Raw genomic sequence first — 19159 nt, 5'->3', positions numbered from 1 at the left:
CGTTTTGACATCCCCAAATTGAAATGTTTCAAATTAGTTCATTGTTAAATGGAACCTTCACTTGGTGCCTCATTCCTCCTGTGGGACAGGTTCCCTGTCTGGACAACATTTCTCATGATGCACCAGGTGGCTTGGTCACAGGGGAGATCAAAATGCATCATGGAAGATATAGTGAAGGAGCTCAGCCCATAGGGGAGAATGAGGTATCAGGCACCATAGGCAGATGCTGCTTAATGTTGAAGGTTTATCTACTATCATGTCAATAGTTAAACTTCTCTAGTGATTGTCTAACCTAGATTTATTATGATAGGGCAGACTTTTGTGGAGGCGTTTGTGCATATTAATAGATAATCACAACTTCTTCAGAAGTGTGAAAAGTTGACTAGGAATCTGCAAGCACAGGAGAATAGGATAAATATAGGATTCATAAGAGACTGGATAAGTAATACAGTCTGAGTAAGTAAAACAGCCACCTACAGTATCTACATAACTTATCAGAGGCCTTTTAAGTTCATTTGTGGTATCTCTTTAGTGATGCAGTATACTATTCTATAAAGACACTACAAGTACTGGCTTGTGTGCTATAACACTTTGCCTAATTATAGTCAGATTAGGGGGTAGAATTAATCAACTTGACTAAATTGTTTGAAAACATGCATTTAATTACTTCCTGTTTGGTGCCTCATTGTAAACATTCCTTTCTTAATATGAAAGAATAGTAGATGTATTTACAGACAAATATCTCTCTTATTTTGTCAGTTTCTCAAATTATAAGACCAATTTGTTCAATCTATCTTGGTTATCAAACTGTACAGATATTCCTGTTCTCACAGTCCCATACTCGTGTGAGTCATGCTTACTCAGACAAATAGTACCACTGACTGTGTGTGAGTAATTTACCCTGAAAAATGGGGTAGTCTCACTGAAGTCATCAGAGTAGAAGACTCCTGTGAGTAAGGGATTACGGAATCAGGCCTTCCCTCTGGTGTCTGAAAAGGGTCAGATCAATCAAAGGAAATATTAGAGGGATTCACTGCAGGAAGGATGTGAGAAACAGTTATATAGTGAAGCTGAATTTCCCCAGTGGCTAAGGGGATCCAGGATGGGACCACTAATAAGTATGAAAGTACCCTAATAAGTATTTTGGTATATTTCCCACTAGAGTTTTCCCTCAGCAACATGCTATCCACCTATCTCAACAGACTTCCAGTAAATCACTGTAATATTGCAATGTAAACGGCTTGCTTCTGCAGATACTGTCCCCTAAGAACACTAGTAGATTGGCACTTTCTGTAGAATGTTTGTACAACAGGCATCCTTTTACAGCACTTGGAGGCAAACAAAACATAGGTATATCATAAAGCTGCTGCTGTTTAAGCAGAAGAACATTTGGCTTCATCAATCATCTCAGACTTCTCAGACATATAATCTGTTGTTGTTATCTTAAATGTGGTCTGCCCAAGACTTGTCCTCTTCTTCAGTCCTGTGGGGAGAGAGTGGAGAGGGGAAGAATGGAGATGCTAGAGAGCTTGACAACACAGATTTGGCTAGACAGTGGATGTGATGGGTGAAATTCCCTGGCCTGTGTTATGCAGGAAGTCAGACTTGGTTATCATAATGGTCCCTTCTACCCTCAGTCTGTCCCATGATCATAATACTTGGGATCTTAAATAGTAAATGGACAACTGTTTATATTAGTTCCTGAGAGATACAGTTAAAAAAAAAAAAAACCTCCAAAAACTAAAGTGGAGATAGAGCATAACAGTTATTCTGGTGGGCGTGGTTGGTGGGCATTCTCCAAGCTCAGGTCTACTGCAGTCTGGAAATATGTCCTTGCTTACAACATCATGGCTAAAAGGGGTTGAATTACATCAGCTAGAATCTGATCTTGGGCGCAGTTGTCATTCCAGACTAAATTCAGAATCTGGTTCCATATTGCACTTGAATATTGTATTTACAGTTAAAATATAATTCTTCTTTGCATTGCACTGGCCCTCTTATGTTCAAACCATTCACCTGAATAGTATCGTCAGTGGGTTAGGCCATGACACTAACTATAAATAAACAGCGCAGAGTGGATAGCTCATCTGTAAATAACTGCTATAACCAGTCTAAAATGATTAGAAGAGTTTAAAAAATGTATTGCATTTTGACAAGCTAATAGCAATTTTCCAATATTAGCAAATAAAAAACAGCTGAGTTATTTTTAACATGCCTATTTCTCAGCAATACTAACTTATTCTGCTTCCATGAAATGACCTTCATTCTTATTCACCCACATGTGCAAGAGCGGATCATAGTTGAAAATGTTCTGATTTAGGCTATTTTTAATTACTTTTGATTGTCTGGTCTTTTTCTGTGCTTGCTAGTTGGTCTGGCTCCACTATCTGGCTCTTGGCTCCTGTGATGTTGCCTAGGCAATTGGACTCAGAACCTCAACTTCCTCCCCATGTGTGCCTGGGAAATGGGGAACTTGGAGATGACCTCAGTTGCTGTGTTGTTCATCAGGCTGGCCAGTCTTTGCTTCTAGGTGCTCTAATCTCTGGCTGCATGTTGGGCTCCAGCTCATACTCCCAGATTCACAGCTGCCTAGCTCCATGCAACAGGGTAGTGGTTATGCACTGTAATACAACTAACTTGCCTTTCTGGGAAAATCAAGATCCAGCTGCAAGCAGGTCCTAGCAGAACAGGGAGGTGGGGAAACCATGTCAATACCTGGTTAGAGCCAAATGACATTCTGTAGCCAAAAAAAATTTTAAAATCCATGGCATGTTGAGAGAATGCCAGGCTGCAGAATTGGATTCCATAGGGCTCTGTCTATAATACGAATAACTTGATTTAAAGATTTAGATCTACACTTTCTAGTTCACTTTGTTCAAGAGATATTGCTTCTCAAGGGACTATAAACACAAAGGTCTGTTCCAGCGCAAAGCAAGTCCATTCTCCACCCCACAGGAAATTCCTCCAGCAAGAATTAAAGTTGTTTCTCATAACTTATGCTCCCTCCAGTGGACTCTCCCATAAGGTACAGGTGGCTTGAAATTAAGATGCAGCATACAACTCTCTGCCACCAGTCTTAGTACGTCAGCATATAGCTTACATTTTCAGTATATACCATGTATGCGAGCACTTTCAGCAAGTCATCTCATAACACTTAAGCCACAAACTCTAGTGGAACTTCTTTATTAGTACTATCTTTTCAAATGGTTTCCTTCCACACTGGAGAGCTTTGGTAGAACTTTATTCTCTGCAGCTTGAGGTCTTCAAACCAATTTTGAGGATTTCAATAACTCAGTCCTGGGTTAGGGGTTGTTATAAAAGTGGATGGGGTTCTGTGGTCTGCCTTGTGCAGGAGGTCAGACTAGATGATCATATTGGTCCCTTCTGACCTATGAGTCTATGAGTCTATGTAAGAATGGCAGATTGGAGTTAGGCAGACTGATTTGTGTCAAACATGTTAGGAAAAAGTGTAGAGTTTGGCTTTTCAGCTGTGCATTTACTGAATGTACCAGAACTCTGTAAGAGGAATGAGTCAAATACAGTGGTGCAAGTGGAATCCATTTCTTACTGGTATGGGGAGGGAGGGCAGCAGCTGACAGGATCTTGTGACCTCCTCACATGACCTTCCATGTGACTCCGCCCCCAGCCTGGGGCCCCGATGCTTTCCTAGTCCCCTCTTAACTGGTGGGGAGCTCTGTCCTCCTCCCGCTGCACCAGACACTTGGGAACCACAGTGGTGAAAGAAACAGAACATGGGGCCACCGGGCAGCTCCATGCCGCAGCTCCTCCAGCGCAGCTGTACTGCCCCCAGCCCTACCCTCCGGTGGGGCTGCTGTACAGACGGAGGAGATCCTGCACGGAATGGCAGGGAGCGGTACAGCTGCACCAGAGGAGTTCTCATTCTGCTCCTCTTGTGTCTTTCTAGTATGCCTACCAACTATAAATATCTTGCTAGTACGGCGAACCGGACCAGACCGGACTACCCTACTCGCATTGCTGGTCAAATATAAAACATAATACTAAGGCATCACTTGGCTCCAGTGTTTTGAAGCAAAACATGGGCCTCTTTTATTAATAAACACAATGTTTATGTCCTTTTATAAAAACTTTTGCCCACATTTAAAATCTGCACTCTAACAGAGCATAGCCATGGAAAGAGAATTACAGTAGATCCCTGGTGTAGCACACGGCGTGCCATACTTCTGTGTTTCTGCCACATAGGAAAAGGAAAAAATAATTTCCATTAGTTGTATGAAGGCATAGTGTTATCTATTGCTCAGTGAGTGGTTGTCCAAAATAGCCTTTTACTTTAAATTAGAGCACTAGAGGAGTCATTGATCAGCATTAAGCTGCCTTAAAGGCATATGTTATAACCAGTCATCCTCAGAAGTAGGCTTAGTATTATGTTTTAAGATATGTAGCTCTCCAGCTGATGAACTGAATCCTATGCAGTTCACTGTGTTTAGATTGCTTTTTTAAGCTCTCATCCAAAAGTCCCCTTTGTCCTGCACAGACATTAAAGGTAGGATTTTGAAAAGCACTTAGCATAACTCCTATTGGAGTTAATGGAAGTTGTTTTTTTATCATTTCAGTCAGCATAGGCAGACGTGGCTATTTGAGTCTTAAACACATACATAACTTGTAAAGTGCTTTGGGATGAAATATGCTAATAGAAGACAGGCCTTTTAGTTTAAAATTGCAGAGTCACTGTTGGTCTCTTGTAAAATATATATTACTACAGAAAATAAGAATCCAGAGATAAATGCAAGTCTACCAACTCTTCCTGTCACTAAGCAGACAAATGTGTTTTTATAGCCTGACCAAGCTCTCATAGAGTTAAATTAAAAATGGATGGGGCACTAAGCAGAGAGCTTTAGATATGACTTTGGCTGGTAATGGGAGCAAGAGCACATCTAAAAGGGCTCTATTTCAAGCAGTCTATGTTTGTGTCAAAAATGGACTAAAGTAGTACTAAGCCTCCTCCTTAGCCCCCATAGCTGGGCTAGATACTGGGAACCCCACACCCTACCAAATACCACAACGCCTAAAGCAACAGAACAGCTGTGGTTGTGCACTCAGCTCAAGAACTGGAATAAAAACTTGCACAGATCCCACCTTGGTAGGGAATATAGCCATGCAGTTACAGGGTTGATTGAAGCCACAGGAGGGTTGTGCCTAATCAACTGACTTGTGATCTTTCACCAATGTAAATCAAGAGTGTCACATCTGAGTACGGAGCTACTTGGGTATAATTGAGCAGAATTCAGTCTTTATACACCCATCTTCTCCACCAGACTCATTAGCTCCTTGGCCAGCAGAGACTCCTCCACCAGGGAGGTGTCTGCATTTGGTCCAAATTGTGTATCCATTCTGTCATTAAACTTTTTAATGGCAGGAGGTTTTTTTGTTTGAGGGAGTTGGGGACAAGGCAGGGGTTGAAAAGGCACTGGTTGGTGGCTGGCTGGCCAAACTGAGTTGTGTTCCTGTTTTTTTATTTTTGTTTTAATGCTAATGTTAAAACATTAAATTGTCAGGGTACCTAAAGCTTTTGTATAGGTGTCTCAGTTATGTATATTAAATAGTCCTCTTCTGATTCTTTAACTTAATCTTCTAAAATTCAGCATGTAAATGTCCATGTTTCATTGGCTCAAGGAAATAGTTCTGTATGTCAGGTGTTCTCAACCTTTTTCTTTTTGAGGTCCCCCCAGTATGCTATAAAAACTCCACAGACCACCTGTGCCACCACAACTGGTTTTCTGCTGGCGTTAGGGGGCTGGCATTAGGGGGAAGGAAGTAGACCAATTGCCTGGACCCCACACCATGGCGGACCCCGCAAAGGTAAGTTGCTCAGGCTTCGATTTCAGCTCCAGGTGGCAGGGCTCAGGGCCCCAGGCTTCATCATAGTCTATGCAGTAGTAAATAAGGATATCAAACAAGTTGCAATTGCCTAGGAACACAATTTATAGGAAGATCAGTGGCAGATATGCATGTCAAGCTTTGTTCAGTAATCTGTAAAGACGACATTCTAAGAGGTTTCAACTGCTGATCACTAGGGACCTGTTTATCAAAATTAAATGTGTTCACTGTGTCCCATTGCATAGTTGAATGGAAGAATTACTTAATGGTTTGCTGTATGTTAATACAACTAAGGGATTAGCTCAATTTACAACGCTTAGGATAAGATTAGAGAACTGGGAAACATACAGATCTGACTAAGCAACCATTGTCACACTCAAATTTGCATGTACCCAAAGGATTTTGAAAGGTTATGTTTCAAGTTTTGATAGCATGTTCTTCTTTCTTTGCCTCTAAACATTAAACTATTTAATACTGGTACAATATATAGAAATGGAATCCGATAAATCACAACTGGTCTCACTGAAAAGTAGCTTCAAGTTCTCTATGTTAAACTTCATCAAAAGTGAGACGTTTCATAAAAATGTCTGTTTATAATTCCCTTATAAAAGGTCTTCAAAATATTCCTGCCTTAGATATTTTCAGTCTAGATATCAAATTCCTCACTTTTTGTTTTTGAAGGGTTTTTTTGTTGAAGAATTTCCACTTTTAAGTCTGTTATTGAGTGTCCAGGGAGATTGAAGTGTTCTCCTACTGACAATTCTTCAACAAAAAACTTCAGAAACAGACTCCAATGAGAAACTGCAGAACTGGAATTAATGTGCAAACTGGACACCATCAAATTAGGCCTGAATAAAGACTGGGAGTGGATGGGTCATTACAAAAACTAATTTCCCCATGCTGATACTCACACCTTCTTATCAACTATTTGAAATGAGCCACCTTGATTACATTGGCCTCATTAGTATTCACCCCTTCTTGTCAACTCTTGAGAATAGCCCACTTCCACCTTAATTGAATTGGCTCCTTAGCACTGACCCCCTACTTGGTAAGGCACTTCCTGTCTTTTCATGTGCTGTATATTTATACCTGCCTCTGTATTTTCCACTCCATGCATCTGATGAAGTGGGTTTTAGCCCACGAAAGCTTATGCCCAAATACATTTGCTAGTCTCTAAAGTGCCACAAGGACTCCTCATTGTTTTTGTGTTGAATATGGTGCCTTAAAAGGAAATAAGAACCAAACTTGGCTCCATGAATATCATTCTCTCATACAAATAATTGTGCTTATTCTGTATTTTTTCTAAATGTGTTCCCCAAAAGAAGAGATTTGATTTTCTACCTGAACATGTCTTTTAAAATGCAAACCAAATGCAGTATGAGTAACCATAAATGCTTGTCAAGTTATCAAATATGACCATTTTCAAAGCTTTCCATAGTAAGACATCTATTGCTTTCTATGGGAAGATATGTATTGGTGAGAAGCAAAGAAATGAGTAAATACTTGATCTGCCAGCTAAGAATGTTTCATTTAATTCTGGTTGTGAATCTCAATCTTTTGCAAAAAATTGATGAAAAAATGGTGTGGGGGAAGGTATTATGACAGCTACTATGTTTTCTTCTTCTTCTTCCATTTTATAACTAGTTTTAGGCCCTTTTGAAAAATGCTATTCCTAGTCTCCAAGTCCCTCTGATTTTTTTTCAGTGCCAAAATCTCTCAGTAAGTCTCAATCTGTCCATGTGAATTTATGAAATCCAGTTTGATAATGCCTGTATTCTTGCATCATCCCTCAAGTTAAGGGCAGAGGGACTGGCACATGGGTGTCTGCCCCTAAACAGGACATTTAAGGACCATCAACAATTGAATAATCTTGCTCTAGCAGGACAATATCTAGGAGTTTACCAACTCACCAGGAAGAAAGGGTTCCAAGCAACAGATCACCTGACTAAGGACTTGAAGTCACTGAGATGATCTGACAAAGGGAATTGCAACTTTATAAAAAGGACTCACTCAAACAAGGGGAGCAGGCCAGGACCAGAAGCAAACAAGGCTGAGAAAAAGAGGAATCCTGGACTCCCTGAACAGACACTGACCAAACCCCAAAGGGCATTTGGAGTGATGAGGAAAGAGAGGCAGAGATTTGCATGCAAGTTTTGTTTTTCCCATAGATCTGTAGATCTCTTGTGCTGCTACATTGGTCTGTGTTTAGAAATTCCTTATCGAGCCTGTGTTACTTGTTTTCACTGTCACAATCCCTGAAGAGGGAAACAGTAAGTCCATAGCTTTGGTGGAACTCTGGGAATGTGTAGTAGTGACCAGGGAGGCTGGAACAACAAGGAGTCTGGTGACACCTTAAAGACTAACAGATTTATTTACAAATAAATATAAATATTTGTAAATAAATCTGTTAGTCTTTAAGGTGCCACTGGACTCCTCGTTTTTGTGGATACAGACTAACATGGCCCCTCTGATAGGGAGGCTTGGGAAATCCAGCTCTTGTTTCAGGGCCTACAAAAGTGAACCACAGATTCCTCAGAGCCAAGTGTGGTGTCCAACACAGAATCTGCACCTGGAGTGAGAGTCTAGGTGCCCAGAGCCAGAGAAATAGTACCTAAACTCTGCCTGGCCCCAACAAGCCAATAGCATGTGGGACATGAGAGTTAGATCCAGCACAGCAGCCTGGTGAGTGTTTACCAGGGACCTCACCCAGGGTTGTAACACTTAAATTCCTAAATTCAATTTTCAAAAGTCACTTAAGCACTTTTGAAAAAACTTTTATCCTAGGTCTCCAACAAATTCCTGTAGGAGTAAGCCAAATGTTTGCAACCCTTTCCCCAACATAAGACTAATAAATTAAGAGTGTTCTTAAAGCAGGTCCTGTATTGAAAGAATTGAAGAGAAATCAGCAGGAGGAGACAAACTGACTTCTTCCTAATTTATACCCATGTGAAAATTTACCTAATTTTGCCAGTGTTGGCTTTCCTCTGTATTCATCCTTTCTCCTCTTCCTTTTTCTCACATAGCTGAGTGTTTCTGAAGAAGGTCTGGGTATGCTTTAAATACCTTCTGACTTTCCGTGGTTTTCAACTCTGCCTTTCTAAACAGTTATTTATTCATCATTCTTTGCCTCCATAGGCTTGGAGCATGGGGTTTACTTGCTCTGCTTTGACTTGTCATGAAAGCTGGTTAAGTTTTCTCCAGCCACACGTTTGACCAAAACAAACAAAAAAAATTTTTAAAGAAAGTGTTTATTTGGGATGGGGGAGGAGGTGGATTGTAGCATAACAAACCCAGAAACTTCCAAATTATCAACCAACCCCACTTGCTGTCTATTTCCTCTCCATTGTAATTCTCTGACAAAGGTGAGTGATTACCTTCTCCTAGCTAGATCTAAAGATATCTTCTTTATCCTCATCCTTTGATGTCTGCTGCCCTTTCATTTCTTCGATGTTGTCACTATTTGGTTTCCATGCCTTTGCTTTCTTTGGGGCTTGGTGTTTGCTCCTTAACAGGGAAAGTGAGGGTAGAAGAGAACTCTACTCCTTGAGCCTGTACTGCTGCTGTGGTTGTGACTAGCTCCAATATCTAACCTTTCATCAGTGTCTGTGATTGTATAACCCTTGTCTGTGCCTGCAGCCTGCATGCGGCTTAGGAGGTGCACAGGTTGCAGGAGTGAAGAGTATGGGGGAGGTATTCGTTAGTCGGTCTGCATGTACATGTTTCGAATGCTAGCTACAGTTGCAGTGCTGCTTTAAATAATTCTCTTAATAAAGAGCCCATTTAGTTTTAGAAACATGGAGTCCTTTCATATTATCCATTATGTAGCACATGAAACATGGTGGCAGCGATCAGTCTAGCAAGCCCCCTAGCCAGGAAGCATAATTAACAGGTAAACAACGCAGCAACTAGAAGCAGAGCATAGAAGAACTCAGACCACAATGAATACTGGATTTCCAGACAAATCCCTTCAGTAATTATGGAAGCAAGAACTGAGTTTGTATACAAAGTTGACCATTAGAGATAAAGATGAAAAATAAGGGTAAAGCCTTTTTACTATCTCATTTGAAGGCAGAAGGGGGTGAGAAGTCAGTGAGATGCTGTTGCCAGGAATAATGCTGGAAACACTGGAACAGTTGCTAAGTGTTTCAATACTGTGACTCCAGACAGAATGAGGCTGTAGATACAGTTTTTGTTTTGTTTTGTTTTTTGCCTGAAACCAAGAAACAGAAGAGGAAATAAATACATTATAGCTGAGAATGCTGGTAACTACGATCCATAACTAGAGACAAGATCATTTGTGGGATATGTGGTTCCAACATATGGGGGAGACAGATCTGTTTCTGACAGTTAACCTTAGAGCAGGGTTCAGAGTGGTAGCTATGTTAGTCTGTATCAGCAAAAAGAACAAGAAGTACTTGTGGCACCTTAGAGACTAACAAATGTATTTGGACATAAGCTTTTGTGAGCTAAAACCCATTTCATCAGATGCATGCAGTGGAAAATACAGTAGGAAGATCTCTCTCTCTCTCTCTCTATATATATATAGATAGATATGGATATATGCAGAGAACATGAAAAAATGGATGTTGCCATAACAACTCTAACATGACTAATCAATTAAGGTGGGCTATTATCACCAGGAGAAAAAAAGCTTTTGTAGTGATAATCAGGATGGCCCATTTCAAGCAGTTGACAAGAAGGTGTGAGTAACAGTAGGGGAAAAATTGGCATGGGGAAATAGTTTTTACTTTTGTAATGACCCATCCACTCCCAGTCTTTATTCAAGCCTAATGCAATGGTGTCCAGTTTGCAAATTAATTCCAGTTCTGCAGTTTCTCATTGGAGTCTGTTTATGATTTTTTTTTGTTGAAGAATTGTAACTTGTGGGTCTGTAATTGAGTGACCAGGGAGGTTGAAGTGTTCTCCAACTGGTTTTTGAATGTTATAGCTTTTGACATCTGATTTCTGTCCATTTATTCTTTTGCATAGAGACTTTGCGATTTGGCCAATGTACATGGCAGAGGGGCATTGCTGGCACATGATGGCATATATCGCATTGGTAAATGTGCAGGTGAACTAGCCTCTGATGGTGTGGCTGATGTGATTAGGTCCTATGATGGTGTCCCTTGAATAGATTTGTGGACAGAGTTGGCAACGGGCTTTGTTGCAAGGATAGGTTCCTGGGTTAGTGTTTTTATTGTGTGGTTTGTGGTTGCTGGTGAGTATTTGCTTCAGGTTGAGGGGCTGTCTGTAAATGAGGACTGGCCTTTCTCCCAAGATCTGTGAGAGTGAGGGATCGTCCTTCAGGATAGATTGTAGATCTTGATGATGCATTGGAGAGGTTTTAGCTGGAGGCTGAAGGTGATGGCTAGCGGCGTTCTGTTACTCTCTTTGTTGGGCCTGTCCTGTAGTAGGTGACTTCTGAGTATTCTTCATACTAACCCACAGAAACCTTCCTACCAACACTACAAAAAGTTTTTTTATTTTTTTCTTTTGAACAAATATCTTGCTTTCCTTACTCTAGTCAAAATTCTTTGACTGACCTACTTATTCTAATAGTTACATTTCTGATGAAATTGTACAGGATTTATGCAGGTCACAAATAGGGCTGGCTCCAGCATTTCTGCTGCCCTAAGCGGCAAAAACAAAAAAAAAAAAGAAGACAAGCAGCTAAATCGTGCCACTTCTTCGGCGGTAGTTTAGCAGTGGGTCCTCCTTCTCTCCCTCCTCGGCGGCAGTTCAAAGAGAAAGAGAGGGAATGAGGGACCCGCCGCTGAATTGCTGCCAAAGACCCGATACCGTGCCGTGCCATGCTGCCCCGATACCAGACTGAATGCTGCCCCTTTGAATTGGGCACGCCAAGCACCTGCTTCTTACGCTGGTGCCTGGAGCCAGCCCTGGTCACAAAGCAGTAAAATAAGTAGAACTGTGAAATGAGATCTGGCTTTTTTAGTGCACTGAAAATCTAATGCTTATGTAGGAGCTACAACAGTGGTGGCTTCAGCAGAACTGTTTGCTTTCTGCGTCATTCAAGGCTCCTGTGAGTAAGCTCTCAGTGGAGTACATTATAGACTTGACCAAAGATGTCTATGTCAGGATCTGCAAGCCCTCTCTGGAGGGAAAATAACTTTTTCACCAGCTGCAACCAGCGGCTTCATTTGGCAAAGTCAGTACTAGCCAGAGAAGCAGGATAGATATGTGAAGTACCAAATGGGACTCTCCAATGCTGTGCCACACATACAAATATAAAATATGCTTGGGAAATATGGAAGGCTTCCTGGTGAGTTTTACATCCTGCACTTATAAAATGCTCCTGAAGGCTGCAGAGTGCTTCTCATAATTTTAGCATAGCTTGTTTAATGTTTTAAGTTTCCTTTTAAACACTGAAGCAAAAAACTGTGCATGTACCCATCTCAAACTTTTAAATCATGCATTACTGTCAGGCTTAATCTTTAGTAGCTGGGCAATACTGTCTGATTTAGAAGTATTAATCCATAGCTGCGCTGTAATGTAGAGACTTAAGTGGGGCTTCCTAAGGGTACTAAATTCACTATAAAATGATAACAAGTCATCTCAGTCAAACTTCTCAACCATGAAGGCTGTCTGGCAGATTCATAAAAAGGCATTGTTGTACACAGAGCAAGGTCTCTGTAGTGTCCAAAAATTACATAAGCTGGTTTTGGTAGGGCTGAGTTAGCAATCCCAGATAGTCCAATAAAATATTAAATATTTGAACAGCTTCTATATAATTTCTTAATATCCTAGGAGGCTTTATCTTCGCTTCTGGATACAAGGAGTCCAGTTCTGAAAAGAAGCTGCATATGCCTACTTCATGTGGCTACCATTTAGGAAAACAGTTTTGTTTTTGTTTTTTCAAAAGATTGACTTGTTTAGGATGTGACCAAATTATAACTCTCTGAAAGCAATCTTTCCTCTCCCTACAATTCCACTTATTGTATTCAGTGATTCAAAAACTGAAAAATGCTTGCTCCTATAACTGAGGATACAGACAAAAATGTATGAAGAATAGACTTTTAAATGCAAGAGTTTTCAGGCTAGGATCAATTTAAGTTAGGGACCAAAGAACAGGCATTCTAGATAGATGTAGGAGCCAGATCTACAAACCATATGACTGCCAGTTAAAACTGATGCAATGTGATGCATGAATGCAAAAATACTGTGCTTTTGAGAGTATCTAACACTGAAATGAATTACTGCTAGGGAGTTTCTATGTGACCTCAAATTGTTTTATGACCATGTTCCAACAGGTTTAAAAAAAAAAAAAACCACGATAAAGGGCCAAACATATCCAGAATAGAAGGACCTGACATAAGAAAGATGCTTTATTTGCAGAAAACTCACTTTATCTTGGAGTTCATTAGGGAAAAATATAGGTGCAGCAAGAGTAGCTGCAGTCAAAACTTCTAGTCACGGGAAGGAAATAAGACTTATTATGAAGCTACTTGAGATCTCCACCTTCAGAAGAAAAGTTAGTAGGCGAAGAAGTAGTCTACTCTCAGAGACAAGCAAGTATTATACAACATATAACTGTAAAAGGAATGGACCAAGAGGAGGCTTAGACCTGTCATTCATAATGGAGAGGAGGTAATTTGGGGGAGTACAAGTATTTGAGGCAGGATGAGGTATTTACATGACCCCTCTGAAAACTAAAGAAAAACATGGCTTCATAATATGATGACTGCCATCTTGGCAAACAGTGGAAGGCCTTCAAAGTGTAAAGCATTAGTCTGTAGGACTTAGCTAGAAGGCCCATCTCTTTAGCTCAAGAGCTACAACGTACACATCTTCTGGACAGACCTCTCCCATTCTATGTTAACACGCTGACCAGCACGTTACATTAACACTGTATATTATGAAGTTGCAGCTTGTAACTCCATAGCTCAAGCAGTTCATTACGCACTTAAAGCAGGATTCAACCTCTTGGTTTGTGAGGGAGGGAGTTAGTACAAAATAGTGTATCCTCAAACGTACAGAACTTATGGAGTGCAGAATGAATTTCTGGAGAACTTACAAGTAAATGTGTTAATCAGTTTGAGTTGCAATGTAAAGGGGTCCTTTAAGAAACTTGGTGTCTGTCAGTCTCTTCTTCCCAAAGGATCTTAACAAGTGCATAATGCAAACACTTTCCATATAATTGCAATGCATTTAAATCTTATGCATAATTGATATTTTAAGAAACTAAGTGGCAGTTAAGCTAAGTTAATTGCTTCTAACATCTAGGCTGAGGTAACTCAAGTGGGGCCATTGTGACATCGAAGGTAATTCAACCAAAACCCTTCCTCTACACCTAACTTGCAAAGTCTGTCGGTTGTAATGAGTTGGTGTGAGGGAGGCTGAACACAAGTCTAGAGTTTTCATTGGTAAATTACTTGAGCCAACAGTCACCGCTCTTTAAAAATTCTGTAGCTCCATGCTAGCTTGGGCATCAGTTCTTGAAAGGTTTCCCAGGGCATGCTGCCTTGGCTCCACTGTGCATTGAGGGAGCACTGCTAGGGGAAAGGAGGCAGGAGTGTAGGGATGGACAATAAGACTGTATTCTCCCTGCCTGCCTTCACTTAGCACTGGTCTCACTAACACAGCCCCTAAAAACATGAGTACATTGTAAAGGAAGGGCCAGATTTGTTCTGCTTTGCATCACAAGAGCAGCGCAAGCTGCTGTAAACCAGCTTAACAGGCTGGTGTGCTCTGACAGCTTTGCACTGCTCTGGTATACCAGTGGGTCCGCCCTTAAATAAAGCACTATTTTAAGACTTATGCTAGGGGCAACATCACTAAGATAATAGAATCATAGCCTGGAAGGGGCCTCGAGAGGTCATCTAATTCAGTCCCCTGCACTCATGGCTGGATTAAGTGTTATCTAGATCATCCCTGACAGGTGTTTATCCAACCTGCTCTTAAAAACCTCCAATGATGGAGATTCCACAACCTCCCTAAGCAATTTATTCCAGTGCTTAACCACCCTGACAGTTAGGAAGTTTTTCCTGATGTCCAGCCTAAACCTCCCTCAAACACTGCCGCAAACAAGGACTATTGCACTGCATGATGGAATAAAGGGGGGGGGGGGTTGACTAACTGGATGTCCTGGTTAACTTCTTGTAGATGTTGCAGCAGAAGGGAGACAGGGAAGAAAATTTGAATGAGGTGTGAGGGTTGGGGAAGGGGGAAAAAGTTTGCAAATTAGGAAGGACTTTCCAACATAAGGGGCAGTGTGAAAGAAAGTGCAGAGACACTTATAGGAGGTGCAGGTAAACGGGGTATCAAAATTAGCCCTATTGATGGGGGATGAGACAATGTCAAAAGAAAAGCTCAGATACAAGAAGGGACTGTTTTGCGAGGCTTTGAAGCAGGGACAAGAAGCTTGATCTTGTTGCATCAGAGTTGAGGAACCAATAGAACAACTGAGTTGATGTGGTCTGGGTCTGGTGCAATGTCCAAAAGGCAGGAGAGTGAAGAACGCTGTATCTTGGGGATTTCTGGGGAACAGATTTAAGAATTTAAGTGTAAGCCCCATGTGAGATTGGGGGAGGTGGAATCAAGAATGTGAAATGGGTTTTGAAGGATTATCTCTTTATCCTCTAGGATGAATGATTTGGGGTTTGAACTCCTCAGTCAATATTCGTAATACTTTCCCAGTTATAAGGTGTGTAATGAAGCAAATGTTTCTTAATAAATTCCCTTCTTTTTGAGGTCTCTTCCCAAGATATTGCTCTGTGTGCTAGGGGATTTCTGTGCTAATTACAGTGAATTTTGTGGTAATTATGTCCTAAATATGTCAGTAGGAGTCTTAGTGCAGTCAACTCCATACAACTGACAATGAGCCTGACTCCAAGTTTTACAAGGTTTGTTCTTTTCATATTAAACTAATATGGGTCTGACTGCACACAAAGGATTCATATGTTTCTCTTGCTTTGCTACTTTAAAAATTATGTAAATGTTATTCAGTTACTTAATCTATCCTTTGCCACACTTTTGCATCTGTAAAATGGAGATAGTTCTTTCCTGCCTCACAGGGGCACTGTGAGGATAAAATCTATTAATTATTATGAGGTGCTCAGATGCTATGGTGATGAGGGCCATAGTACCTAGATAACCCCTAGAAAGTGAATTGAACCTCTTGTGTAAAATGGTGCCAGATTCTGATCTCACAAATTGGGGGTCATAAAATTGAAGCAAATGGAAATATCCAGATGTAAAAAAGTGAGAAGGGAATTGGGCCCATGGTGTGCTGCCTGGTATAGGAGAGTCTATCTAATCTCCTTTGTAGTGCTAGGAAGAGATGCTGCTTCTATTGGGCAGATGGACTTTTGTCCCTTATTTCCACAGTGTTCATGCCCAGCACAGAGGTAATTTCTCTCTGAGATCACAGGAAGAGTGAGACCTTTCAAAAGCTAAAATGCAAACTCAAAATATGTCATTCCAGCTTGTATCACTATCACAGAATCTCTGTTCAAAATTAGGTCGCATAATTTTGGATCTCCATTGTCATTCCCTTACATTTGGTTCCAGTCAAACAATCATCTCTCTAGATTGATCTGAGTTTAGAATGCTAAACTTCATTTTCATAACCTGGATCAGACAAAAGGCATCCCCATCATATGACTAAGTCACTGTTTACATTCCATAGCTCAATCACTGAATAGATCCAAAGAATGAGTTTGATAATCTCTCTCCTACAGCCTAAACACTTAATGAAATCAATGGGAGTTTTGTCAGAGAAGACAATAAGATCAGGTGTGATATTTGCAAATACAGTAGTTAACAGCCAAAGCAAGCAAAGACGAAAAGCTTGACTCCTGATCACCCCCGCACCTCTGTGCTCAGTAAATGAATGTCTGGCTTGCACCGCCATCCTGGGGATTTGCTGATTGCTTGTAAACTTTCCCTTATAGGATCTGAAGGAATGTCGTGCTCACCGAAGTGTAGGACTGATAGCATTTACTTAAGCCAGGTGCTGTATAAGCTCTGCAAATGCACCTCAGTCATTGGGAGCAACACCCTCTGCTATTCTAGTCTTGAACATGGATAGAGCAGACTGCCAGTCACATCAAATTAAAGCAATGTTTTGTATTTTTAGATAAACATACTGTGAAATGAGGTGGAGGCTCCAAATTGTATCAGCTGTGACCAAAAATGAACTTGATGGGGCTACAGGGAGCAAATAGTGCCCAAGCCCTCTATGCCACCAAGATACCTGCATATTACAGATGCTCCCTGGATTATGCAATACCCGATTTATGCAGACCCACACTTATGGAAAAAGTTCCATAAGCTAGAAATAGGAGGTGTGGTTGTGTTTTTGTTGTTGTTATTTGGTTGTTTTTTTGGCGTAATGGTTGGAGATACGTTTCTGACTTACACAAAATTCGAGTTACGCAAGGCATTCTGGAACAAAATGCTTTCGTAAGTCAGGGAGTGTCTGTATATAGGGACTATGAAGGCACAAGTGTGGTCAATCTACCACATTCTCAATCCCCCGCAAAATACAAGCCTTTGCACCATGGTATGCCCTGCCATCATGTTTAGTGTTTTCTCTTCATCCTTTACATCAGCCTGTATAGCATAATCAGAGCACTTGGAAGAGACTGTGCCCCCTGAACCTCTCTTTTGTTGCTCTTCCTGGGGAAATGTGGGGGATGGGTATTTCTGATGTGCAATAATCCTACATTTCTTGTACAACTTTAAAGGTATGTGGAATATGGAGAATTTTTTCATTTTTAATCCTACTCGACCAATATTTCTTTGTTAACAAAACCCCAATCCTGCAAACACTTAGACCCATGAGTAGTCCTGTTGATTTCTGAGACTGCTAAATTATGGGAAGTTATGTCCAAAAGTTTCTAGAATTCAGGTGTTGGCCTCAAGAAGAGAACATACCATATGAAAGATCTTTTGTCAGCACCCATATACTAGTCAGTGCATGGTTTCTATAGGTTCGGTTCAGAGCATGGTATGATAATTATAAAGCAGGTTAACTGCATCATGTGTGCACAGCAGAGTCTTCCCTATATGTAGTTCAGGGAAAGTGACATTATACATGTCAGATGTTTTGAACTGTCATGCTGTAGCAGTCTTCCCTCCTTCTGTTACTGGTAAACAAAATATAACACTATCACAAAAATGAAGGCGTTCTTCTCAGCTATGGCAAATGTATAGGGTTAATAAACACTTGGTGCTGGCTGAAGAATTGTCCTGTAACTTTCTATATTTTACAAAAAATTGACCTTTAAATCTTCAACCAGCTCTACACGAATGTATGGCTTCCTATAAATTGCAAATATAAACCATAAGAAATAGCATCAATAACATTAACACACACCTTCATGCAGGCAGGGGCGGCTCTAGGTATTTTGCTGCCCCAAGCATGGCAGGCAGGCTGCCTTTGGCGGCTTGCCTGCGGGAGGTCCCCAATCCCGCGAATTCGGCGGCAGTCTGCGAGAGGTCCGCCGAAGCTGCGGGACCAGCGGACCCTCCGCAGGCAAGCCGCGCTTAGCGTGCTGGTGCCTGGAGCCGCTCCTGCATGCAGAGCAGTTGACTTCTGATATTCATACCTGAATGGTGGAAGTGATAGGTTTTATATATACATATATATATATATACACATAATGTAGTGCCTTTCACTTAAATCAATCACTGTTTAATATGATCTTTCATTTTAACTTGATCAAATACTTGAGACCTAAAAACTCCATGGCCCACCTGTGCCACAATAAGTGTTTTTCTGCATATAAAAGCCAGGACTGGAGCTGGGGGTAGGAAGCTGAGCAACTGCCTGGGGCTCCAACCACAGGGCCTCCGAGAAGCTAAATTGCTCAGGGTTCGGCTTCAGCCCCAGGTAGTGGGGCTCAAAGTCCTGGATTTAAACCCTGTGTGGCAGGGCTTTGGCTTTCTGCCCTGGGCTCCAGTGAGTCTAATGCCAGCCCTGCTTGGCAGCCCCCCTGACATCTGCTTATAGCTTCCTCAGGGAGTCCCAGACCTCTGGTTAAAACTGCTGGTGTAGACAGTTGTGGGTTTGGTTTTTTTGTGGGGGGAGATTGGGAGAGAGGACGGAGATTGTGAGTAATTCACTTAAGAAAGGTATGAGAGTCTGAAAGCACACCAATTCTGGCAAAAAATTGAAATGCTTCCAAGCCCCAGTGTCTCAACCTGACTTGATGTAATTAATATCCCTGTCACGTGACAGGTGGGAATGTGTGGCTGTATAGCCACAGACTCCCTTAGCTACTATAATGAAATGTAGTGCTGAAAATACTTCAGTGATTTTAGAAAGAAGCCATTTAAGGTT

The 19159-nt window shown here is 41.1% G+C and overlaps 1 protein-coding gene across 3 annotated transcripts in view; it reads left to right on the top strand.

The window, feature by feature from the left end:
* The window catches only part of RGS17 (regulator of G protein signaling 17), an 89125-nt gene that overhangs the window by 28800 nt on the left and 41166 nt on the right, over positions 1-19159 (top strand). The gene's annotated exons all lie outside the window — the stretch shown is intronic.

The sequence above is a fragment of the Gopherus evgoodei genome, chromosome 3, assembly GCF_007399415.2.
Source record: "Gopherus evgoodei ecotype Sinaloan lineage chromosome 3, rGopEvg1_v1.p, whole genome shotgun sequence".
Classification (NCBI taxonomy): domain Eukaryota; kingdom Metazoa; phylum Chordata; order Testudines; family Testudinidae; genus Gopherus; species Gopherus evgoodei.
This window is presented reverse-complemented; position numbering and strand designations above follow the sequence as displayed.